At 42.7% G+C, this 27,676-nt stretch overlaps 2 pseudogenes across 1 annotated transcript; both read left to right on the top strand.

The window, feature by feature from the left end:
- Positions 1 to 11,037: 11,037 nt before the first annotated feature.
- On the top strand, positions 11,038 to 17,499 carry LOC143440890 (paired immunoglobulin-like receptor B; annotated as a pseudogene). Its single transcript, XR_013108226.1, has 7 exons — positions 11,038 to 11,114; positions 11,278 to 11,313; positions 11,493 to 11,777; positions 11,920 to 12,127; positions 12,866 to 13,150; positions 13,278 to 13,586; positions 14,402 to 17,499. The product of XR_013108226.1 is annotated as a paired immunoglobulin-like receptor B (transcript).
- Positions 17,500 to 20,837: 3,338 nt separating this feature from the next.
- Positions 20,838 to 25,068, top strand: LOC143440595 (paired immunoglobulin-like receptor B; annotated as a pseudogene).
- The last annotated feature ends 2,608 nt before the right edge of the window (positions 25,069 to 27,676 follow it).

The raw sequence follows: 27,676 nt of genomic DNA, 5'->3' as shown, positions 1-27,676 counted from the left end.
GGGCTTCAGTTCTGTTTCTCCCACCCAATACCTGATCATGTTACTCTCTTCCCCTCCCTGGCTCCTTTCCCATCCAGATTCCTCCTTCCCTCCCCCCTCCTGTGATATCTTTCTCTTCCCTCTCAAGTGGGATTGAAGCATCTTCACTTGGGTCCTTTGGCTTGTTAACCTTTTTCACTTTTGTGGATTGTATCCTGGGTATTTTGTACTTTTTTGGCTAATATCCACTTATTAGTTAGTACACTTGAGTTTTTGGTCTTAGGTAGTCTGACTTGTGTAGCATGGAATCTCCACATTGTTTTGATTTGAATTTCTTTGTTGACTAAGGATGGTGAACATTTCTTTAAGTGTATTTGCTATTTCCCTTGAGGTGAAGAAAACAAGATATTTGATATCAAAGCCAAATTTCAACACTATCTATCCACAAATCCAGTCCTAAAGCAGGTACTAAAAGGAAAATGCCAACCCAAGGAGGTCACCTATACCCAGGAAACACAGGAAATAAATAACTTTACAACAGCAAAACAAAATGAGGAAGAAACACACACACACACACACACACACACACACACATACCCTACCACAACCAACAAAATTCAAGAAATTAACAGTAATTGGTCATGGATATTTTTCAACATAAACAGACTAAATATCCCAATTTAAAAAACACATCCTAACAGAATTGATGCAGAAACAAGATCCATCTTCCTGCTGCACACTCCCTGGGCCACGTATATACAAGCCTTCACATTCCATTCCCTGGTTCCAATAGTCTTGTTCAAACATATGAAACTATGGGGACCATATCTAGCCATAGCATAATGCAAAAGTACATTTAGTCCAACTTCCAAAATCTCCACAGACTATAGCAGTCTCAACAATATTAAAAGTCAAACATCAAAATCTCTTCTGAGATTCATTCAATCATTTAACTAATCCCCAAAGCAAGACAGGAAACCAGCTGGGCAAACTCCAAACTCTGCATCTCCATGTTGGATGTCAAAGTTCATATCTTCAATTCCTTTTTCATCTTTGTTGACTGACACAAACTTCTTCCTTTTGAGCTGGTTCTACACCCTGTTAGCAGTTTTTGTCATCAGATAGCCCATGGCTTTGGCATATAGAACATCTTGGGGTCTCCAAGGTCTCTTACAGCTTCTTGTTTCAGTGTCTATGATCCACATGTGATCTTTTGGGCTCTTCCAAAGGGCTGGGGATACTTCTGCAGCACTGCCCTCTGTAGCACTCTAAGCACGGGTTGATCTACTCCACTGCTGCTGATGATTTGGGGGATCATACCATGGTACTGGCATCTCCAATACACTGGGGTTTTGTGCTGCAACTAGGCTTCATCAATAGCCTCTCATAGGCTCTTTTCATGGTGCCAAACCTCAACTCCTTTGCATGACCCCTTCAGTCGGCATCAACCAAAGGATCCAAATGCCTATCTAAATCCTCTTGTATACACAACACATTAGTAACATTTTTTTTTTTTGTTAAATGACTAACAAAATAGCTGTCTTACCTTCTAGTGTCAAAGATATTGCTGAAGCAGTGTTGCTAGCAGTTAATGTAATTAAAGCTGTTATATCAGCAATAAGCAAACCCTCTCCCCTCTTGCTTCTGCTTAAAGCTTGACTCACTTCTTTCAGTACTTGCAAGCTCTTTTCAGAATACCAAGGTTCTGTGATACTCAGGGCAATAAAACAAAAGCTGGTTGATAGACCCCATAACAGACATGCCAGGTTTCAACACACTAACACAATTAGAAAGTGTACAATCAGTACAACTTACATTAAATACTGTAAAATAAACAAAAGTAATTTTAACTTGACCATTAAAAGAGCTGGAAGCTCTAGGAATCTGGTTGGTTGATACTGTTGTTCTTCCTATGGGGTTGCAAACCCCTTCAGCTTCTTCAGTCCTTTCTCTAACTCCTTAATTGGGGACCTGTGCTCAGTTCAATGGTTGACAGTGAGCATCTGTCTTTGTATTTGCCAGGCTCTGGCAGAGCCTCTCAAGAGACAGATATATCAGGCTCCTGTCAGCATGCACTACTTGGCATCTGCAATAGTGTCTGTGGTTGATGTCTGGATCCCCAGGTGAGGCAGTCTCTGGATGGCCTTTCCTTCAGTCTCTGCTCCAAAGTTTGTCTTTGTATTTACTCCTGAGTATTTTGTTCCCTCTTATAAGAAGGACTGAAGCACCCACATTTTTTTATTTTCTTCCTTCCTTCCTTTTTTTTTTTTTTTTTTTTTTTTTTTTTTTTTTGATACAGGGTTACTCTGTGTGGCCCTGGCTGACCTGAACTCACTCTGTAGACCAGGCTGGTCACAGACTCAGAAATCCACCTGCCTCTGCCTCCCCAGTGCTGGGATTAAAGGCGTGTGCCACCACTGTGGGACTTTGGTCTTCTGGAGCTTCATAAGGTCTGTGAATTGTGTCTTGGGTATTTCCAAGCTTTGGGCTAATATTGGAGTTTCACTGAGTGCAAACCCTGTGTGTTCTTTTGTGGCTTGGCTACCTCACTCAGAATAATATTTTCTAGTACCGTCCACAGGGTCCCACCTCTAATAATGCTATTCTCTGGTCTGAGCGTATATACAAAGGATCACACAGAGGAAATTTTTTTAAAAAGTCAGATCTAACTACAAAAGTCTTTACTCAACAAAACTGGAAGATTTGATGGAAAGGATGACTTTTTAGAGAGATACCTCATACCAAAGTTAAATCAAGAGCAGATAAACTATCTAAACTGCCCCATATCTCCTAAGGAAATAGAAACCATTAAGATCTCCCAAACAAACAAACAAACAAACAAACAAAAAAAAGCAGAGGAACAAGTTGGCTTTACTATAGAATTCTACCAGATCTTCAAAGAAGTGCTAATACCAACATGCCTCAAACAATTCCATACAATCAAAACAAATGGAACAATCCTTAATTCATTGTATGAAGCCACAGTTACTCTGATACCTAAACCCCACAATGACTCAGGAAACAAAGAGAACTTCAGACCAATCTCCCGTTTGAGTATCGATACAAAAATACTCAATAAAGTTCCGGCAAACACACCAGACAGCCCCAGATGCCAGGGAAGCAAGAGGTTCTTAGAACTCATTGAGGATGACATTAGCTGAAATACCCAAAAAAAGGAAAATAAAACTGGTAGAGACTACCTCTAGGAGTTAAACCCAGCCCCGAGTTGAGGGATGGTAGTGGTCACCCACTCACCTCAAAAATTTTAACTCAGAATTGTCCCTGTCTAAAGGAGTTGTAGAGACCAAAAATAAAGCAGGAACTGAACCAAAGGCCAACCAGAGACTGTCCCACCTAAGGATCCATCCCATCTGCAGACACCAAAGCCTGACACTATTGCTGATGCCAAGAAGTGCTTGATGATAGGAGTCTGGTATAGCTGTCCTCTGAGAGGCTCTGCCAGCACCTAATACAGATGCAGATACTCACAGTCATTGGACTGAACCTGGAGACCCCAATGGAAGAGTTAGGGGAAAGAATGAAGGAGCTGAAGGGGATAGCAACCCCATAGGAAGAACAACAATACCAACTAACCAGACCACCCAGAGCTCCTAGGGACTAAAGTACCAACCAAAGAGTATACATAGAGGGATTCATTGCTCTAGCTACATCTGTAGCAGAGGATTGCCTTATCTCCATCACTGAGGAGATGACCTTGGTCCTGAGGAGGCGAGATGTCTCAGCATAGGGGGATGTTAGAGGGGTGTGCAAGGAGTGGGTGGGTGAGAGGAGGAGCACCCTCAGAGAGTCAAAGGGGAGGGGTGATGGGATGGGGGCTTTGTGGAGGGGAGACTGAAAATGGGGACAACATTTGAAATACAAATATATAAAATAACCAATTAAAAACACTCTGGCAAACTGAATCCAAGAACACACCAAAACCTTCAGTTACCATGATTAACTAAGGTCCTTCCCAGGAATGCAGGGATGGTTCAATATATGACAATCCATTAATGTTATCTAGTATGCAAACAAACTCAAAGAAAAAATTGGTTGGATATAAGCATCTGTGTCTGTCTCAGTCAACTTGTTTTGGGCCTCTGGGAGGACAGCCATGCTAGGCTCCTATCTGTAAGCACACCATAGCATCAGTAATAATGTCAGGCCTTGGAGCCTCCCTTTGAGATGGATTCCAAATTGGTCTGGTCACTGGACCTCCTTTTCCTCAGTCTCTTCTCCATTTTTGTTTCTTCTGTTATTTTAGACAGGAACAATTCTGGGTCAGAATTTTTGACAGTGGGATGCCAACTCCATTCCTCTACTTGATGTCTGGTTTTCTACTGGAGGTGGAGTCTACAAGTTTGCTCGCCACATTGTTGGGCATTTTTCTAAGCTCCCTCCCTTTGAGTCCTGAGAGTCTTTCGCCTCCTAGGTCTCTGGTAATTTCTAGAAGGTCCTCCCACCTCCATCCACCCAAGGTTGGATAATTCCATCCAATCTGCTGAACCTCAGGGCTTCTCTCCCATCTCCCCCTGCCATACTTGATCTTGTTCCCCTTCCCCACTCCCCTCTTCCACCCAGGTCCCTCCCCTCCTCTGCCTTCCATGATTGTTTTCTTCTCCCTCCCAGGTGGGATTGAAGCATCCTCACTTGGGCCCTTGGCTTGTTAACCATCTTGAGTTCTGTGGATTCTATTCTAGGTATTCTGTATTTTTTTGGCTAATATCCACTTATTAGTGAGTATGTACCATGCATGTCCTTTTGGATCTAAGTTAGCTCACTCAGGATGATTATTTTTTAGTTCCATTCATTTGCTTGCAAAACTCAGGATGACCTTGTTCTTAATAGCTGAATAGTATTCCGTTGTGTAAATGAACCACATTGTATGTATCTGTTCTTCAGTTGAGGAACATCTGAGATGTTTCCAGGTTCTGAGTATTCCAGACAAGGCTGCTGTGAATAGAGTGCAGCACTTGACCTTTGGTATGTGGTGTTTCAGCCCAAGCTGCCCTACGTTGGGTGCCAAAAAGGTTGTGAGCTTCTCTACCCCAGGTTTGGGGGCCAAAATGTTGGGGACCTCTCTATCAGTGTTGGAACCCGCACTGACAGAAATCTTGGGGGCTAAATTGTTAGAGCCCACACTGCCCCAGGCTGCTCTGGTCCGAGTTGGGGTTCAGCAAGAGAGTGAGGATGGATGCAAAGAATGGAGACCAGACAGAGTGTGATTCGATCCCGTTTATACTTCAGTCTCTCTTCTTAGTCTAAGTCCCAAGTCTTGAGTCCCTACTTCCTAGTTCCTAGTTCCTAGTCTCTAGTGCCTCCAAGTTCTAAGTTCTTTCTTCAAGTGTCAAGTGACTAATACCTAATAATCTAATGTCAAGTAATCTGTTCCAAGTTGTACTGAACTCTTCTGTCTGCCTCTCGCCTTTTATATGTCTCACTTCTAAGTCACACCCTTAAGTCTTATCTCTAAATCTGATCTCTAAGACATGCCCTTAAGTCTCAGCTCTAAATCACACCTTTAAGTCTCACACACCCAAGGGAAGATCCTGGGTATCTAAAACAGGATGTTATCACAGTGTGCTCAGCTGTTGTAGGCTATTGTAATCAAATCTCTTGTCAGGGTATATGGCTCAAGATGGCTGCAAGGATGATAGCTGCCTTCTGTCGGCTCCCCACATGGTGGGACACTTTTTGAATATTTGCCCAAGAGTGGTATAGCTGCTTCTTCATGTAAATCTATTTCCAGTTTTCTGAAGAACCTCAAAATTGATTTTCAGAGTGGTTTTGCCAATTTAAAATCCCACTAGCAAAGGAGGAGTGTTCCTCTTTCTCCATATAAGGATGTTGAATAATTGTATTTAAGTGCTTCTCAGCTATTTGAGAGTCTTCCCTTGAGAGTTCTCTGTTTAGCTCTGTACTCCATTTTTAAATTGGGTTATTTGTTTTTTGGAGTCTAATTTCTTTTTTATTTGCTATTTTATTTACATTTCAGATGTTATCCCATTTCCCCATTTTCCCCCACCCAGAAAACTCCTGTCTCATCCACCCTACTTCTGCCTCTATGAAGATATGCCCCCACCCACACTTGTACTCCCATATCTCAGCCCTAACATTCTCCCTACTGGGGCATTCAACCTTCACGGGACCAAGGATCTTCTCTCCTACCTATAACTGAAAAGGCCATCCTCTCCTACATATACAGCTGGAGCCATGGATCTCTTCGTATGTGCTCCCAGGCTGGAGGTTTAGACCCTGGGAGCTCTGGTAGGTAGGTATTGCTGCTCTCCCCATGGGGCCACAAACCCCTTCAGCTCCTTCAGTCTTCTCTCTAACTCCTCCACTTGAAACCCCATGATCAGTTTAATGGTTAGCTGTGAGCATCCACTTCTGTATATGTCAGGCTCTGGCAAACCTCGAAGGAGACAGCTATATCAGGCTCCTGTCAGCATGCATTTCCTGGCATCCACATCAGCCTCTGCCTTTGGTGACTGCACTTGGGATGAATACCCAGGTCAAGCAGTCTGCGGACGGCCCCTCCTTCTGTTTCTGTCCCACACTTTGTCTCCATATTTGCTCCCATGAGTTTTTGCTGCTCCTTCTAAAGAGAACCAAAGAACCCACACTGTGGTCTTCCTTCTTGAGTTTCATGTGGTCTGTGAGTTGTATTTTGGGTATTGTGAGCTTTTGGGCTAATATCCACTTATCATTGAGTGCATACCCTGTGTGTTCTTCTGTGATTGGGTTACCTCACTCAGGATGATATCTTCTAGTTTCATTCATTTGCCTAAGAATTTCATGAATTCATTGTTTTTAATAGCTGAGTGATACTACATTGTGTAAATGTACCATGTTTTCTGTATCCATTCCTCTGTTGAAAGGCATCTGGGTTCTTTCCAGCTTCCGCCTTTCACAAAAGGCTGCTATGAACATGGTGGAGCATGTGTCTGTGTTATATGTTGGAGCATCTTCTGGGTATATGCCCAGGAGTGGTATAGGTGGGTCCTCAGGTAATGCTATGTCCAATTTCCTGAGGAACCGCCATATTGATTTCAACAGTGGTTTTACAAGCCACTCTGAATGCAGATGTCTTTTCCAGCTTTTGGATTTCATAAATAAGGCTGCTGTGAACCTAGTGGAGCATATATCCTTGCTATATGTTGGAGCATCTTTTGGGTATATGCCCAGGAGTGCTTAACTGGATCCTCAGGTAGAACTATATCTACTTTTCTGAGGAACCACCAGACTGATTTCCAGAGTGGTTGTACCATCTTGCAATCCCAACAGCAATGGAGAAGTGTTCCTCTTTCTACACATTCTTGCTAGCATCTGCTATGACCTGAGTTTTTTATCTTAGTCATTCTGACTGGTGTGAGGTGGAATCTCAGGGTTGTTTTGATTTGCATTTCCATGATGAGTAAGGATGTCAAACATTTCCTTTGGTGCTTCTCGCCGTTTGGTATTCCTCAGTTGAGAATTCTTTGTTTAGCTCTGTACCCATTTTTATAGGGTTATTAGGTTGTCTGGATTCTAATTTCTTGAGTTCTTTGTATATATTGAATATCATCCCTCTATTGGATGTGAGCTTCGTAAAGATCTTTTCCCAATCTCTTGGTTGCTCTTTTTGTCCTATTGACAGTGTCATTTGATTTACAAAAGCTTTTCAGTTTTTTTTTTTTTAGGTCCCAGTTGTCAATTCTTGATCTTAGAGTATAATCCATTGGTGTTCTTTCTGTGCCCAAATATTTGATATTCTTTCCAACTACCTCTTCTAATAGTTTCAGTGTGTCTGGTTTTATGTGAAGATCTTTGATCCACTTAGACTTGAGCTTTGTACAAAGATATAAAAATAGATCAATTTGCATTCTATATGCTGATCTCCAGTTGTACCAGCACCATTTGTTGAAAATGTTGTACTTTTTTCCACTGGACGTTTTTAGCTCCTTGGTCAAAGATCAGGTGACCTTAGGTGTGTGGGTTCATTTCTGGATCTTTAATTCTATTCCATTGATCTACAAGCCTGTTTCTATACCAATACAATGCAGTTTCCCACAGAAGTTCTTTTGTTGTTGAGAATAGTTCTCACTTTCCTGGGTTCTTTGTTATTCCAAATGAATTTGCAAATTGCTCTTTCTATCTCTATGAAGAATTGAGTTGGAATTTTGATGGGGATTGCATAGAATCTGTAGATTGATTTTGGCAAGATGGCCATTTTTACTATATTAATCCTGCCAATCCATAAGCATGGGAGATCTTTCCATCTTCTGAGATCTTCTTCTATTTCTTTCTTCAGAGGTTTGAAGTTCTTGTCATATAGATCTTTCACTTGGTTGGTCAGATTCACACCAAGTTATTTTATATTATTTGTGACTATTGTGAAGGGTGTCATTTCTCTATTTTCTTTTTCAGCCTGTTTATCCTTCAAGTAGAGGAAGGCTACTGATTTGTTTGAATTGATTTTATAACCAGCCACTTTGCTGAACTTGTTTATCAGGTTTAGGAGTTCTCTGGTGGAAGTTTTAGGGTCACTTAAGTATACTATGATATCATCTGCAAATAGTGATGTTTTTACTTCTTTCTTTCCTATTTGTATCTATTTGACTTCTTTTTGTTGTCTAATTGCTCTGGTTAGGACTTCCAGTACTATGTTGAATAGGTAGGGAAAAAGTGGGCAGCCTTGTCTAGTCCCTGATTTTAGTGGGATTGCTTCAAGTTTCTCTCTATTGAATTCCTGATGATAAAGTCTTGGAAAGATCAGGAATTCAAGGCCCATACCTAAACATAGTAAAAGCAGTATACAGCAAGCCAGTAGCCAACATCAAACTAAATGGAGAGAAACTTGAAGCAATCCCACTAAATTCAGAGACTAGACTAGGCTGTCCACTCTTTCCTTATCTATTCAATATAGTACCAAATACAGTGTTCTTAGGAGAGAAAATAGCCTTACCTAGTCAGTCATGAAGCAATATTGGGAGTTTCTTGGTGTCCAAGGAGAGTCACCATACCCTGAACTAAATATTAGCTTTAGCGGGTAACTAATTCAGCCTGGCATGCAAGAGCAATGCACATAATCAATATTGGTTTACTCCATAAAGTGAGGTTGGTCTATGAAAGGAACTCTCTCTCTCTCTGTCTCCCTGTGCCCTTGTGTGTGTGTATGCCCACATGCGCATGTGCACCATATTTTCATTCACAGACATAAAAGAAAATGTGTTCCCTCCAATAGATGAACAAGTATCATGTGATCCAATATCTACAATGAGGATTTGCACTTGCTTGGAAAAACACAGAATCCATACACTGCCCAAACCAGTGAAATCCTAGAGTGTGGATACAAAAGGAGTCACACAAACACAACCCAAACTCAACATACAGCCAATTAGTTCCAGCCCAAAGCTAATGAAGATTCAGGAGAGAAACCCCCCTACATCCAGCATCATCCTGTTCCTGAGAAACAACAGGTTTCATCCTCAGCTAGGAAAACCCTGATAGACACATAGAACTGTAGGTCTAACACAGCAGCGTCCCTCTCAGTATATGCTCAGTGACTATGGTGTATATGGAGTGCCATCGATGGGAGTCCATGGGGCAATGTTGGAGAACAAGCATGACGAGCATCAAGAAAGAGTCCACGCTGCACCTGATGCTGCACCTCTGTGGTAGCATCGTTCAGCAGCCCCTTTGCTAGCTCCTCAAGTTTACAACTGCAATATGGAGATACACTGGTGCTCACAAATGCTGCCCATGCCTGCACCACTCTGCAGGGAACGGCAGCAAGAAGAATCATGGCCATACTCATACAGAGACAGCTTATATCCCAAGAAACAAACACGTGGCAAGATTTTGAGCCCAAGACACCTGGGATCAAATTTTTTTGACTTGAAGCAGAAGGACTTAGGAAAATGATGAGTATAAGTGTTGGGGCAGTGAGATGGCTCAGTGAATAGGTGCCTGTTGCACCCTATAAGACCTGAGTCTGTGCTTGATAGGATCCACATTGTACAAGTAAAATCAATTACTCAAATATTGTGTGTGTGTGTGTGTGTGTGTGTGTGTGTGTGTGTGTGACATTGCAATGCCTAGTTGTAATGCATCACTGGAGAATAGGAAACAAAAAAGGCTTTATCTTCCTCCAAGCAGGTATACACAGCAAGACCCTTCTCAGAAACATCAAAAATGTTCAAAGGAGGAAAATGTTTCACATAAAAATGTGAAAAGGAACTGAATGATAAAAATTTAAATTGACCCCCTGAACCCTATCCTTAAAGCAAAGACATAAAATCTGTAAGTCAAACACTGTGGCACCTCAGTCCCAGGAAATTAGCTGACCATTCGAACAGATGGCCCTAACTAAACAGCCCTGAGACAATTGGTGCCAGGATGCCATAAGCTTGAGATAAGTCTGACCCCTTTGAACCGGAGCTCATGATAAATAGTGTGAAGCTAGTCCGAAATAGCCATCCATCTTAAGAATGTGAGATCAAATGTATCAATGACCTAGTGACCTGTTCCCCCTCATTCCCCCTTCCCTAACTCCACCTGGTTTGTTATATAAGCTGTAAGAACTCGTTGCTGGGGCGGCAGATTTCCTCTACCCCTGCTTGGGTTATGAGTGAAGGATGCCCTAGCATGCTAGTTTTGAGTAAACCTCTTGCTATTGCATCAAGCCGTGTTTCTTGTGAGTGATTTGGGGTGCATCTGCAGTTCTCCACAGATCGTGAGGTCCTCTTTGCTTGGGCTTTACAGAACAAAGCAAAACCACACTTGAATTTGTACTGCTGTGTGAGATGTTCACACATGTCTGCTACACCATGGCTGTGACAGTATTGGTCACAGGTACAGCAAACACTGGTCAGATAAGAAAATGCCATTTGTGTGAGACAAGTTTGCATAAGGTCTATTGCCTGGCCCAGTCACAGCCTTGAGGAAGTCACTGCAGGTTGCCTCAGGAGGGCAGTTCCCTTTCCTATGGGGCTGGTGAAATGTGACCACATCATAAGGACAGCCCTGTCTCCAGGGCCACACCCTGTTTTCAATCCCTTCAGAAGGGCTCTGGAGCTCTGCCCTCAAGCACAGTTGCAGTCTCTCAAGAGGAGATGCCATGACCTTCACCTTCACAGCCCTGCTCTGTCTTGGTGAGATGTGAAGAGGGGGAGGGGACACTGAGGTCTAGAAATGATCAGGACCTGTAGCTCAGCACTCACCCATCAGGAGACCCCAGAGGCCTAGTTGTTTATGCAGAGGGAAGGAGCTGATCAAGTTTCAGGAACAAACCTCTCACAGGAAACTCTCTTCCAGGACTCACTCTGGCCTTCAGGATCTCAATGCTGGCAGGTGAGTGTCTGCAACTGCTCTGACCTGTTCTTCTCTTCATATTCAGGAGCCATGCCTGGGCAGGGATGATGGAAAACACCACATGTGTGTTAGCCCTGAGGGTAACCTGGGGGTCATGGGGTTAAGGACTTCAATCAGAGGATAGATGGTCTGAGTCCTGGCTGTTCTTTTTCTTGCAGGGTCCCTTCCTAAGCCTATCCTCAGAGTACATCCTGACTCTGTGGTCTCCATGCAGAGTAAGGTGACCTTCTTGTGTGAGGGGATGCGAGGAGCAAGACGTTACTGTCTCTATAAAGAAGCAAGCCAATATCCATGGTGCACAAAAATTTTACCAGAGCCTTACAACAAGGCTGAATTCTCCATCTCAGAAATTGACCAACATCATGCAGGAATTTACCACTGTTATTATCAGATCCATGGTAATTTGTCAGAGGACAGTGATGCTCTAGAGCTGGTGGTGACAGGTGAGAAGAAAGACAATGCCCCATCCTCAGGCTTCACTGTCAAGAAGTCAGGCTACTCTCAGTACTGCTCAGCCACCTCACAGCCCTGGAAGATAACAAGGCCTGACACATTTAACTGATTCTGCCTTCTCTTCTCTCCTAGGAGCACACAGTAAACCCAGCCTATCAGCCCAACCCAGCCCCATGGTGACCTCAGGACAGAAGGTTACCCTCCAGTGTGTGTCATGTCAGAATTATGACAGGTTCATTCTAACTAATGCCTGGGCAGGGTTGATAGAAAACACTACATGGCAGTCCAAACCCACAAGTGTGGTCAGAACCTAGTGACCCCCTGGAACTCCTGGTCTCAGGTGAGGAATCACAGCTTTCCCACTTAATGCTGAGGTGAAGCAGTGCTCAGGGAGGGCTTGATGTTGTGTTTTACTCAAAAGAGAGAGCAAGGATATGCTTTGTAGAGCCAGGTATGGTGAAGTGTGAGGGATGACTCTGAGGGACCCATCCCTTCCCCATGAGGTACCAAACATATGACAGATATTGTATAGAATAGAGTTTGTTTATGGACATTGGAAGGGGAGTTGAATAGAAACAGACAGACAGACAGACAGACAGACAGACAGACAGACAGACAGACAGAGTGGGACAGGAAGAGGCCAGCCAGGAACACTTGGACAAAGAAGGTGAGGGGAAAGGCACAGAGGGGAAAAGCAGTCAGAGAGAAAAAAGGCAAAGAGAATAGGAGAGTGAGGAGGGACCAAACACCTCTTTTATAGGAAGCCAGGCCTACCTGCCTGTTGCCAGGTAGATATTGGACAGAGCCTAGAAGGAAAGCTAACACTTGATGTGCGCTGGATGTGAGAAGCCAGGGCTCTTTAGCCCATTGACAGAGAGAGAACAGGAGACCATGTGACCAGAAATACAGATTTCACTGCAGAAAGTAGTGCAGAAACCCAGGATGTCCAGGAGTGAGATGAGTCTTCACAGGTCTTTGTCCTAATCTGGATCACTTTAAATGCCATCTACCTCCACGTGTGACTTTCTCTGTACCACTTTCAAACGCACCCACTTGTTTCCCTCCTAATTCCTTGCAGGGAGCCTCCCCAAACCCATCATCAAGGCTGATTCAGGCTCTGTGATCCCCTTCACTAGTTCCGTGACCATCTGGTGTCAGGGGACCATGGATGCAGAAGTGTATTTTCTGCATAATGAGAGAAGCCAAAAAACCTGGAACACACAGACACCACAGGAGCCTGGGAACAAGGGCAAGTTCTTCATCCCTTCTGTGACAGAAGAGCATGCAGGGCAATATCACTGTTATTGTTACAGCTCAAATGGTTGGTCAGAGCCCAGTGACACCCTGAAGTTGGTGGTGACAGGTGAGGGGACAGTCAGATTCTCACCCCCAGTCTCTGCTCTCAGGAGTATTCTCCTCCCACAGAGTGATCCAAAAGAACATTTTTGACAGTGTGAGGACAGGTACCACACTGCCTCCTTCTCTCCTAGGAATTTATGACTACTATGAACTCAGGCTGTCAGTACTGCCCAGCCCTGTGATGATGGTAGGAGGGAACATGATACTCCAGTGTGCCTCACAGAGTCACTATGATAAATTCATCCTCACCAAGGAAGATCAGAAGTTCACCAGCTCACTGGACACACAGCATATTCCTTCTAGTGGACAGTACCAAGCCCTGTTTGTTATGGGACCTATGACACCAAACCACACAGGGACATTCAGATGTTATGGTTACTACAAGAGTACACCACAGCTGTGGTCAGTATCCAGTGAGCCCTTGGAAATTCACATCTCAGGTGAGTCAGCACAATTGTTCTTCCAGTCTTTTCTGAGGCCCCAAGAATGCCATGGCCTGCCCCTCTGTGCTGTTGCAGGTAGAGGAGGAATGAATGGAGAGCCTGTGTTCTCAATCAAAAGGAGAGGGAGAGGAACAGAGTGACAGATAAAGACAGAGAGAGAGAGACTGAGAGAGACAGAAAGAGAGATCAGGGAAATGGTTAAATCAAGTGAGAAATGGAAGGATCTGAGTGTGACAGGCGAAAAAAAAAAAAAAAAAACCACACTTAAAATCTGTGTCTAAACAAACTCTGATGGGCTCACCAGGGAAATCACAACTAAATATTCTTCTCTGACTTCTAAGAGCAGTGATGTGAGGACACTGCCTGGAATGAACTGTTCTACTCTGAATCTTCTGGATTCACTGGCATGTCATTGGTCTTCTATTAGCACAATGGTCCTAAAGATTGAAGTAAGAATAAGAAAGCAGACTCAGCTATGCCACAGGAAAGATTCATCCCAGAAGTCCATGGTTAGAATAATCACATCTACAATAAATGATGACGTGGAACTCAGAAGAAACAATAAGGTCTCCTAAGTACACACACATCCTACTCCTCCTATTCTATTCTCAAGACCAGGTGACACCTTCTGTTCATCCTAGAACACGCCCAAACCCAAGACATTTCAATAAAGAAAATTCCAAGTCATAGCATGGGAAACAGTAGAGCCGAGTTCTGTCCAGATAAAACATGGACCCTTGCTGGACACTTAGTTTTCTTCCAGGAATTTTGAACATCCCTAATTTCTGTAACTTCTTTGTCTAAATCCACAGCCCCAGAGAACCGGGATCACACAATGGAGAATGTCATCAGGATGGGAATTGATGTCATGGTCCTCATAGCCCTTCTGATCCTGGTCTTTGAGGCCAGGGGCAGCCAGAGACAGATCTGCTGTACAACTAGAAGATAATCTGAAGTGAAAAGCATATATCTTTCAAGGTGCCACAGTCTGGGAAATGAATCTGATGATGCAAAATGTTCTGTGAAAAAATTCAGTACTCATGTTAAGGAACTGTCAGGAGAGAATGTGCTGGGAGAATATGTAGTTGGGGTCCAGGAGAAGGTGGGAGTTTCATGATGAGATTCTTCTTCAGTAAATCCCTCCACATACTGGAGTATTTGCTTCCAGGACCAACACTCTTCTGAAACTATAAAGTGATGGAATACGCTGTCCCATCTGCCTGGAATTTCTTTCACATGTTTGATTATGATTTCTATAAGGGATATATTCATTTCACATTTAAAGGCCTTTGTTATTTTTGTAATATTGGCTTTAAGGTCATTTTGTAGTGTGTGTGTGTGTGTGTGTGTGTGTTGTGTTTCTGTGTCTTTGTGTTTTTGTGTCTTTGGGTTAGTTTACTTCTATTGGTTGTATTTTAAGGCAAGTTGTTGGCCAGGGGCTTGGGAAAGGAGAGGCTTAGTTAGTATCCCTGGTGCCAGTAGGCTTCCTGAAGTGCTTGCAGGGCAGATGGGTGAGAAATGGAATATGCAGTGAAGTTTTCTCCTCTTGGATAAGAATTCAGGGGATTTGCAGGCCAAGCTTTGATAGGGAGAGGCTTAACTGTTGTCCCTTCAGATGGGGGATTCCAGGGAAACAGGCCAACTTCTGGGTGATACTGATTTTATAAAGGAAGATACCAACAAAATGAGTCCTAGATCAATCTCTTGCTCAGCAATTATCACAGAAGCTTCCTCCTGCATAATGTGAGAAATAATACAGACTCACAACTGAACGAAGTGAAGAAAAAGATCTGAATACACTGAATTCTGAATGGAATGGCTGCCCTTTCTAGGCTCAGGGAACTTAGAGAAACAGGAGTTTGAGAGATTATGTGAGCCAGAGGTGAAGGATGACACCAAGGAAACTATGTTTCCAGACATAAGTGTCTGATGAAAATATGGACTCACAGAAACTGTGGCAGCATGCACAGGGCCAGGACAGGTCTAAGTGAGACCATGTCCCAGTGCTGAGAGACAAGGAAGACCCAAGACCTGATCTACAATCCAGAAGCTATCACACACTGATAAACACTTGCAAAAGTAAAATTATTTTTTCCAAGAAAGACACAGCACTAGGAAAGCAAACTAAAGGGCAAGTTTCTGGCCCAGCAGAGTCTGGACAAACAGAAAGAACCCACTGATATTTTAAGCAGTCTTTGCTTACAATGCTTGTTTTTGCTTATATATAATCATTTTCTGTTTTGTGTTCTTATGAGCTTTTAGGTAATTCATAATGTAGATGTGTATAAAAGTCACCAAATTATACATCTTAAGCACATTCAATTCAGTTTACAAGTGTTTCACGTACAGTTAGGAGAAAGATTTTCGTTTTCTTCTTCAATTTTTTCCGTTCGGTATGACAAATTATTTTATTTGTCTAATGTCATTTCAGTTTAAATTTCAGTTTATATGTGAAGTACTTAATAGAATTTAAATATCAACTCCATAACACAAACTTTCATAAGCTTAAAATATGACTATACTGGCCCCTCCATTTTCTTCCTCTAAACAACTTTCATGTTCTGCTTCCCCTACTCACTCTCAAGCTAATAGGTTGATTTTCTTTGTTATGTACATACATGTGAATATTATGTGTATAAATATGTAAACACATTCTGCTGAGTCCATGTAGTGTTGTTGCTTCATGACTTTGAGGCTCACCATGTGACACTGCATGAGAAACTAGGAGCTGTTCCTAGAGAAAAGTGACTCTACCTCTCTCAGCATTTCTTAGTTGTCTATTGCTCTTCGTCTAGGGCTGGTGACCTGATGGAAATTCTCCTACGACATTACTGTGTCTACTGGTTTTGTTCCTCTTCAGGTTTTCTTTAGGCAGTCATATTGTTGAGGTATTACCCAAATGGTTTCCCTGTCTTTTCTAGGAGACAAAATCTTACACAAGATTTCCAGGTCTTATGGCACTTAGTCTTTCTGCTTCCTCTTCTGCAATGTTCCCTGAGCCTTAGGTACAGGAATTGCCTTGTAGACATATCAGTTGGGGCTAAGAGCTACCCAATTAGGTGTTCTCTGCAATTTCACCAACTGTGGCTTCCTATAATGGACTCTGTCTCATAAAGGAGATGATTTTGTTCTGAGTTGTTAGAGCTACACTTACATATTAATTTTGCATAGTCTTAGAGCGAAAAATAAACCAAGGAAATACATTACACAACTTACTAGGTTCACAGTAAATATGTCTCCTGCAATGATAAGACCATGAGTTACTTGTACAATAATAACTTATTTGAAAAATCACAGGTCTAACCACTCAGCATTGGGCATTCCATGAATGGGCTCATACCTGTGATAGAGCAATACCTTTTTTTCTAATGGTCATTATTTTCCTGTAGTTCTCTGTCTACAGATGGGACCCTTGGAAACATTGCCATTTCTCATTAGTATGTTCACCTATATTGCATTGTTTAGATCCTGTTTATTTCTCAAAAAAATTAAAAAGCCATTTCTTTGACAATTTCTACAAAAAGACTTCACTGATGTCTTCCTGGGTTTTTGTCTCTTACAGTCTTTATGGACTCTCTAGTATTCCCTGGGCCATGTACATAGGTGTTGTGATGGAGATATGTCTGTTGGGACTGAACGTCTCAAGTTCTGTGAAGGAGACTCACTGGATATATTTGTGCACCCATCAGTGAGCCCTGCAGGGTCCTATAGATACAAGCACATGCTCATATAAAAAACTTTGGATAAAATCAATGGGAAATAACAAAGCAAAGACACAGATGAGGGAATGTAATTTTTTGGGATGTGAAGACATTTAGTATGAATAAGAGACATATAAAAGGTATTCAAACAGGAAAAATTAGAGTGCATCATATACCTATATGACATTGTCAATGAAAACATTCACTTAATAAAGACAAAAATCACCTGTGTATCTCTGTGTGTATTATATGCAGACAAGACTCTAATAACTTTATGATGGTTTGTATATGCTCAGCCCAGGGAGTGGCACTATTAGGTGAGGACCTTGGTGGAGAAGGTATGTATGTATAAATTTAAGACCCTCATCTTAGCTTCTTGGAAGTTGGTGTACTGCTAGTAGCCTTCAGACGAAGATGTAGAACTCTTAGCTCCTCCTGAACCGAGCCTGGCTGGGTGCTACCATATTCCTTTCTTGATGATAATGGACTGAACCTCTGATCCTATAAACCAGCCCCAATTAAACATTTTATTTATTTATTTATTTATTTATTTATTTATTTATTTATTTTAAATTGGGTATTATATTTACATTTCAGATTTTATCCTTTTACCCCACTTCCCCCCACCACCCAGAAACCTCCTATCCCATCCCCCCTCCTCATGCTTCTATGAGGCTGTGCCCCCAACTACACCCCCATTAAATGTTTATTAAGACTTGCCTTGCTCACGGTGCTTGTTCACAGCAGTAAAACCTAAGACAACCTTAAATTACATAGATCTAAAATTTGATCTTTAAGACATAAACATCCATATAAAAGCATGTACCATCAGACATTGGATGAGAGATGCACAACAAGATAAAACAAACCACACTGGCCACTTTGATATTGGACAGAATAGCTAGGCAGAATATCAGTAAGGCATCATCAAACACCATCAAACTTCAGACCAAGGCCACCATTCTGCAAGAAGCTTCCAACCCACAAGGCACCCACAACACTCTCCAGGACAGCCCATGTCCTGAAACATGTCTTTGGATTCAGATGAGCTCACATTAAGGAGTAACTCAGCCACACACAAAAAAAGACTACACACATTTATTAAGTGAGAGGGAGAATGAGAACTCTCATGTGATTAAACAGCACATTTCCAACAACCAGAAGTTCAGGGAAAGAACCAAAAAGAAATTCAGGTTAGTAAGGAGGATAAGCAAATGAAAAGAGTGAGGAAAAGGGAAGATAGAAGGAAAAGGACTCAAGCAAAACACAATATACATAGGAATAAAAATTTTAAAGATTTAAAATTTTAAAACCAACACTGTGTATGGTGGCCCACATCTCTTTTTTTTCTTGTTTTTTTTTTTAATTTATTTTTTATTGGATATTTTATTTACATTTCAGATGCCATCCCCTTTTCGCATTTCCCCTCCCTAGAAAACCCCTATCCCATGCCCCGTTTTCCTTTTTGCTTTTATACAATTTTTAAAAAAAAGTTAATCAAAGGCTTTAGAAGTTTGGTAATGCTCAGTCAGAAGTGTAACCCCAAACCCAACCTAGATATATCAACTATGTTTGACTGGTGGAAGCACATGAACATCTGCCTCCATGTCCCTGCCTCTCTTTCTTTCTCTTTCTCTCTCTCATCACCAGGCTTCTCCTCTTCTACTTCTCCTCCTCTCCTTACTCCTTCTCTTCCTCTCCATACTCCTCCCACCTTAACTCCTCCTACACATCACCCTTCCTGTTAAAATAAAACTTTTCTCTCAAAATACAATTAGAGCATAATTATACCAATTTGTACCAGTGAGATACAAGATAGTCCTAATACCCAGTCCATCATTTTGTTGACTAACCAGAACCTCTGTCATCCCTCCTAACTAAAACACTTAGTTCTGAACCTGGCTTTTTTCTTGGCTTTAGAATGAATGTCAGCTGAAAACCATGGTGGCCCACATGTCTAATTCCTGCACATGGGAAGCTTAGAGTGGAGATCTCTATGAGGTCCAGTTTAGTCTGGTCTACATAACTGGCTCCAGGACAACCAGGACTACATAGCTGCAGACTTTTTCAATACAAACACAAAGATAACTAAGCCCATCAGCATAGTAAAGAAGATAGTAGAGGGAAAGAAATACAACACCAAACATTGAAAATTACAGAGTAAAACTAGCATGTAGCTCACTTGTAGAGTATGTGCTCACGATACTGGAGTCTGTTCCATGAAACCCTAACACAAAAATAAACAGGAAAAATCAACATTATGAGATCTTTTTTCTTGAACCATGTTACCACGCAGACACCAGCATGTAAGTCGTTGACAAGGCACTTAAGGGCAAATGTACCATCTTCCAGGTTGAAGAGAGTGACAACCTGAAGAGAATGTCAAGGCTTAGACAGGGCAAGAAGTTATGTCATTAAAGCCCCAGCAGCCTTTAAAGCTGATGGACAGAAACCAAACACTGCCTGACCACTACATCCAGAAAGACCCACCTTACTGGTGGGTACTGTGCCTGTGTGTTGTCCTCATCCAGGAACCCCTTTGCTAGATTGTCCAAGTTTATAACTGTAACACAATGATACAGTGCTGCCCTCAAGTGCTGCCCATGCCTGCACTACTGCACAATGAACTGCTACAAGAACAATGGTGGTCACACCAGCAACCTGTGTTGACAAGAAACTCAAATAGACCTGGGCACCTTTATGGGTCAAGTAATGTTTTGACTGAAGAAGAAGGACTTAGGAAAATGATGATGGTAATTGTTTGACCAGTGAGATGTCCCAGTGTTTAAGTGCCTGCTGCCATCTTTAAGTCTTTAGCCTGACTGACAGGATCAATACTGTACAAGAAATTCTAAATCTGAAGTCATTCCCCAACCTCCATGCTTGTACTTTGACAACCATGCATGTACACACACATACACACACACACACACACACACACACACACACACACAAGTAGATAAATTAGCAAAAATAATTTAAAAGTTGTAAATATATATATATATATATATATATATATATATATATATATATACATATACATTAAAAAACCGAAATGGTAGTACGTATTTATAACCAATCACTTCAGAGTATGAGAAAAATTATATAATTCATAACATATGTATATATCACACAGATATATACACTAAGAAATTTCCCAAAAACATTAGAAAATGTTGAAAAGAAGGACATATTTCACATAAAAATGTGAAAAAGAGCAGAGCACAACCACACTTAAATTTGTTGTGGAGATGTTCACATATGTCTGATATAACATGGCTCTGACACTGATGAACACAGGTAAGGCAGACATGGTGGATGAGGAAATGTGATCTGTGTAAGACCTGATGGCTTGGAGTCTACTGCCTGGCCTAGTCACAGCATTGAGGAAGAAAGAGGGGCAGTTCCCCTTCCTGTGGGGCAGCTGAAATAATATCACAAGATGGGGACAGCACTGCCTCCAGGGCCATACCTTGTTTCCAATCCCTTTAGACAGGCTGTGTAGCTCCGCCCTCAAGCACAGTGGCAGAGAGTGAGAGGAGATACCATGACCTTCACCTTCACAGCCCTGCTCTGTCTTGGTGAGATGTGAAGAGGGGGAGGGGATACTGAGATCTAGAAATGATCAGGACCTGTAGCTCAGCTCTCACCCATCAGGAAACCCCAAGGTCTGAGATGGTTCTGCAGAAGAGAGGCCCCACTCTGGTTTCAGGAAAAAAAATCTCTTACAAAGAAAAGGAATAGCAAAAATACTCAAGGGAGCAAATATGGAAACAAAACATGGGATAGAAATTGAAGGAGGGGCCATCTGGAGACAATTCCACCTGGGTATCCATCCCATGTGCAGTCACCCAAGCTAGACACTGATGTGGATGGCTGGAAGAGCATGCTGACAAGAACATGATATAGTTGTCTCCTTAGAGGTCTGACAGAGTCTGACATATTCAGAGGCAGATGCTCACAGCTAAACACGGATATGATCAAGGGTTTCCCAATGGAGCAGTTAGAGAGAAGACTGAAGGAGCAGAAAGGGTTTGTGACCCCATGAGGAGAGCAACAATACCAAACAACCAGAGCTCCCCAGGGTCTAAACCACCAGCCTGGGAGAACATAGGGAGGGGCCCATGACTCCAGCTGTATATGTAGGGGAGGATGGTCTTTTTTGGGCATAGGTAGCAGAGGAGATTCTTGGTCCCATGAAGGACAAACACAGAGTGGGGGTAATTTGAGGGTTGGGAGGAGGGAGTGGAGGCAGGGGGTAGGTGGGGTCGCAGCCTCATAGAAGCATGAGGAGGGGGGATGGGATAGGAGGTTTCTGGGTGGTGGTGGGAAGTGGGGTAAGGGGATAAAATCTGAAATGTAAATATAATACCCAATAAAAAATTTAAGAAACGATGCACATGTATACAAAATATAAAAACCAAAATAAAATTAAAGACTATAAGAAGGAAAAAAAGAACTCTCTTCCAGTACTGACTCTGAGCCGCTGGATCCCAGTGCTGACAGGTAAGTGTGTCTGCAGCTCTCCTGAAATGCCCTACTCTTCATATCCAGGAGCCATGCCTGAGCAGTGATGGTGAAAAACACCACATGTGTGTAAGTCCTGTGGGTGGCTGGAGGGTCATGGGGTTAGGGACTGCAGTCTGAGAATGGATATTCTGGGACTTAGCTGCTCTTTTTTTCCCCAGGGTCACTCCCTAGGCCTATCCTCAGAGTACTGCCAGACTCTATGGTCTCCAAGCACACAAATGTGACCTTTTTGTGTGAGGGGACCTGAGGAACCACAGACTACAAGCTCTACAAAGAGGGGCCAGCTCCATGGAGAGCAGAAATTCTACCTAAACTTGGGAAGAAGGTTGAATTCTCTATCTCAAAAATTGACCTGTACCATGCAGAAAAAGTATCACTGTTACTATCAGACCTATGATGGATGCTCAAAGGACAGTGACCCTGTGGAGCTTGTGGTGACAGGTGAGAGGAAAAAATTGTCCCCATCCTCAGGCTTCATTGTCAAGAAGTCAGGCTGCTCTCAGTGCTGCACAGTTACCTCACAGCCCTGGAGGATAACAAGGCCTGACACATTTAACTGATTCTGCCTTCTCTCCTAGGAGCACACAGTAAACCCAGCCTGTCAGCCCAGCCCTGCCCTGTGTTGACCTCAGGACAGAAGGTCACCCTCCAGTGTGTTTCAGGGCAGAATTATGACAGGTTCATTCTGACTTAGGAAGGACCACAGAAGCTCTATTGGATGCAGGACTCACAGTATAACTATAAAACTAAGAATTTTGAGGCCTTCTTCTCTGTGGGTTGAGTGACCTCCAGTCAGAGATGGACATGCTACAGCTGTGACAGGAGCAGGCCACAGATGTGGTCAGAACCTAGTGACCCCCTGAAGCTCCTGTTCTCAGGTGAGGAGCCACAGCCTGTGAACAGAATATTGAGATGAGACAGGTGCTCAGGGAGGCATTGATGTGTGCTGTATATGAAGAACCAGGGCTCTTTACCCATTGACACAGAGCACAGGAGACACTGGGAACCAAGACACAGAATCCAACACAGAAAGGGATAGCAAAATCCAGGATGTTCAGGAGTGACATGAGTCTTCATGGGTCTTTGTCCCACTCTGGATCAACTTAAATGCCATCCATCTCCAAGTGAGACTTTCTCTGTACCACTTTCAAGGAGACCTACCTCCTTCTCTCCTACTTCCTTGCAGGAAACCTCCCCAAAGCCTTTATCAAGCCTGAACCAGTCTCTGTGATCACCTCCAGAAGTTTTATGACTATCTGGTCTGAGGGGACCCTTGATAAAGAAATGTATTTTCTGATGTAGAGGAAAGCCAAAATCCATGGATAATACAGACCCCAAAGAAGCCTGGGAAGAAGGCCGCCTTCTCTAACCTTTCTTTGACACAGCAACATGCAGAGCAACATTGCTGTTACTGTTACACCTCATCTGGTTGGTCATAGCATAGTGACGCACTGGAACTGGTGGTGACAGGTAGGGAGACTGTCACAGTCCAGCCATAGGCTCTGTGCTCAGGAGTATTTCCTCCTACAGATTAGGCATAAAGAGTATCATGACTGCATGAGAACATGTGACTGTTTCCTCCTTCTCTTCTAGGAATCTGCTACAATAATCCTGTCCTTTCAGTACTGTCCAGCACTATGGTGACCTCTGGAGGAAAAATGAAGCTCAACTGTGGCTCAGCAAAGGGATACAACAAGTTCATTCTTTCCAAAGAAGAGAAATTTTCCACCTCTCTGAATTCACATTATGTAGATGCCACCAGGCATTCGATATCCCTGTTCACTGTGGAAAAGGAGACCATAATGTAAACAGGAACATTCAGATGTTATATTTACTACTAGGATACCTCAAAGTCATTTGTACAGAGAGAGCCTATGAAAATTCACATCTCAGGTGAGTCTCCAGTATCATTCGCAATCATTTTCTGAGACCCTAAGCCCTTGGCCATGGCCTGCTCACCTAGAGGACTGCAGGTAGAGAAGGACTAAATGAAGAACCTGTGCTGTCAACAACATCCTCTCTCAGGGAGAATCTGTGACATGTGCAGGGCAGGATGGGAGCCCACAAGTATTTGTTGAGACCAAGTCCTCAGTCCCTAGCCTGTCACCTTCCTTTGAGGACTGTCTAAGAAGCCATCTCTACTGACCCGCCAAGGCCATATTCTGGTCTCTGGAATGAGCCTCACCCTGCAGTGTTGCTCTGACATCAACTATGACAGATTGGTTTTGTACAACGTGAGAAAAGCTGACTTCCTTCAGCACCTTAACCAGCACACCCAGACTGGCATCTCCTTGGCCAACTTCACACTGGGTTATGTGAGCCTGTCCACTGGAGGCCAATATGGATGCTATCTATGGTCCAGAGAACCTCTCCTCTGAGTGGTTGGTCTCCAGTGATCCCTGGACATCCTGATCACAGGTGAGGAACTAAAGAGATTCTGTCAGGTACCTGGCATCTGCTCAGGCTTTCATTGGAGAGCCCAGGAACTGAGGGTTGAGATAAGGGATAAGAATCTTGGGCAAGAACAGATGGAGAGCAAGATCAGCAGGAGATGAAATCGGTCAGACCATACAGACACAGACCCAGTGTCCTCAAGGGAAAACCAGGACAGTTTTCAGCTCAGAACAAAAAGGCAGCTTCTCATCATCTCTCTTCTCTTTAGGACCTCTCTTTGTGACTCATTCCCCCTCAGTGAAGCCTAACTCCAAAGTACACTCAGGAAATAATGTGACACTGCTATGTATGTCAACATACACTGTAGACACACTCATTTTTCCAAGAACGATCAGCTCACCAACACCTTCGCCTAAATCAAAGTTCCAAAATCAGCATTTCCAGGCAGAACTCTCCATGAGTGCTGTGAGCCCCACCCTCTCCAGCACCTATAGATGCTATGATTGTCAAAAATCTTCTCTACCTGTTGTCACATTCCAGTGTCCCTGTGGAGCTCATAGTCTCAGGTGAGGTGATCCTGACACCTCAGAGTGACTTACAATTCAAACCATAGAACTGTTGATTTAAGGGGGATTAGGGGGACAATAGGAATGCTTAGTCAGAAGGAACATTTTTCCACACAAAACTGGATGCCAGCCATGATCTTTCATGTAATGTTCACTCTGTCCTGAGGTAAATTACAGGACAGAGGTAGGACAGACAACAGTGAGAACATCCTCTTCTTCTTCTGTTTCCTAGGACCCATTGTAGCCTCCATCTGGCCACTCAAAAAGACCCATCCCACCAGCATGTAAGTTTCAAAGACCTCTGCTTATGGAGTATGATGCAAACACAGGCAGCCTAACAAACCGCTCTTGGTAATCAAAAATCTCATTTCTTAGTCATTTCAGCCTTTAAGTATGAGAGAGCAAAAAAAAACAAAACAAAACAAAAAAACAAACAAACAAACAAAAAAAACCTCAAACAAACAAACAAAAAACAAAGGAGAAATCAATTGTCCATTTACAATAATTATTTGCTACAATAGAGTTTGAAATGCTGCAGAGTGTTAGTCAGATGAGTATTCACCCTCGTGATGGTGGGGGACACCCTGAATCATTCTAGGCATGCTCACTGCACTCCCTGCTAATGGAACTCAGAGATTTCATGTAGTTAAAACATCTTGGGAGGCCACAGACAGATATAGGCTCCTAAGCAAGAACTGGTCCCCAGTGCCAACATCTTCTTCTCACCCTCAAATAAACAATATTCACAGGATCCATGTCAGACCTATGCTCTCTTGGCCCACGGTGACTTTAGGAGAGTACATAACCTTGGTGTAACGCTTACAAATCCTGCTATACCACTCTTCTGTCAAAACAGATTCAGATTCATAACTAATTACTATGAGACACAATTCATTATGAGAACTACAGCGAACAATTCACATGATGCAGTTTAGCTTTCATTTGAGAGGTGACAGCCAAGAATGTCTTCTGCTAGGTCTTGGGATACTGTTTGGGGGTGGGACCTCCAGAGAAACTCTACCACTGACCTTTGAGTCTTCTACAGTGATGGAGGACCTTCACCACTCTCTTCTCACAGTAGAACTCATCCTGTCATCACAATAACGATTATTTGTAAAACCAAGAAAAGTAAGAGTTAAATGTGTCAGTCTTAAGATCTATGCTTAACGTGAGCTAGCTGTGGTATATGCAAACTCTTAAGTAAAATCCCAGTGGCTTACCATTTACTTTTTTTCTGTTTTTCACACACACACACACACACACACACACACACACACACACACACACACACACACACACACAGAGAGAGAGAGAGAGAGAGAGAGAGAGAGAGAGAGAGAGAGAGAGAGAGAGAGAAACACATTAGGGGCATGATCAGATCAAGGAAGAAATTGAAGCGTCTGAATGTGACAAGGAAAAAAACACACTGAGAATCTGAGTCTGGACAAACTCTGATGGACTCTCCAGGGAAACCCTACTGAGAACTGTCCTGTTGCTACTCAGAACAGTGATCTGGGGCCCACTACCTGGAATGAATTGTCAATTTGTTCTACTCTGAATTTGCAGGTTTCTGTTTACACAATGGTTCTGAAGAATTTAGAATAATAGAGGGGACACAGCTATGCCACAAGAAAGATTCATCCCAGACCAGTGGAACTCAGAAGGAACACTAAAGTCTCCTAAGAACACACACATTCTACTCCTCTTCTTCTATTCTCAGGACCTGCTGAGACCATCTGTCTATACTAGAACATGACCAAACTCAAGAGAGTTGAATAAAGAGAATTCCACATCATAGCATGGGAAAGAGTAGAATCAAGTCTTCTCCAGGGATAACATGCACCCTGGATTTATGCTTAGTTAAGAAACTTTGACCCATCTTAACTTTTGTAACTTCTGTATCTAATACCACAGCCCCAGAGAACTGGGAACTCATCAGGATGGGGATGGATGCTGTGGTCCTCAGAGTCCTTGTTATTTTAGTCACTGAGGCCTGGCAAACACAGACTGACCTTGTATCTGGGATCTATCTAAAGAGAAAGAACTACATCTTTCAATGGTCTACACCTGGGAAAGAAATCTGATGATCCTAAGTTTTCTTTAAAACATCCTGTTGTGGTGTTGAGGAACTGTTGTGATAGAATGTCCATGGAGTTCCAAGGAAATTGGAAGATTCATGATGATGTGCTTTCTTGGTAAACAAATTATTTTCTCTCAACATACTGGGAGCCTTTGCTTCCTGAACCAACACTCTTCTGAAACTATAAAGTGATGGAATATGCTGTCCCATCTGCCTGGAATTTCTTTCACCCGTTGATTGTATTTTTCTGTATTTCTTTTAGGCATTTATTCATTCACTTTTAAAGCCTTCTGTCATCATTAGTAATTGTATTTAAAGTCATTTTCTCTTGTGTGTGTGTGTGTGTGTGTGCACGCATGTGTGCTGATGTTAGCTTACTGCTATAGGGTATGCATTTAGGCAACTTGGTGGGCTGTGGTTTGGAACTCAAATGTTTAGTTCATTTTCCTGGTGGCATCAGGCCTCCTAGAAAGCATGCAGGCCTTAGGGTGGGAAATGGAGTATGCAGTGTAGTTTACTGCCCTCTGCTAAGCATCCAGGGGAGATGGCAGGCCAGGGCTTGGATAGGAGAGGCTTGCCTGATGTCCCTTAGGATGGCAGCCCTCCGAGTAATCAGGCAGAGTTCTGGGTGCTACTATTTTTTTTAAACATACCAATAAAATGACTCCCAGAACAATGTCTTGTTCAGTAATTATTAGTGAATCTTCCTCCTGCAGGAGATGGGAACTAATACAGAGACCCACACCTGAACAATGTGCAGAGAAAGATCTGAAGACACTGAATCTTGAGTAGAATGTCTGCATATTTCTTGGCTTG

This window comes from Arvicanthis niloticus, chromosome 30 (genome assembly GCF_011762505.2).
Source record: "Arvicanthis niloticus isolate mArvNil1 chromosome 30, mArvNil1.pat.X, whole genome shotgun sequence".
Lineage (NCBI taxonomy): Eukaryota > Metazoa > Chordata > Mammalia > Rodentia > Muridae > Arvicanthis > Arvicanthis niloticus.
The sequence above is the reverse complement of the archived record's forward strand: the minus strand, read 5'-3'. Positions and strand labels throughout refer to the sequence as shown.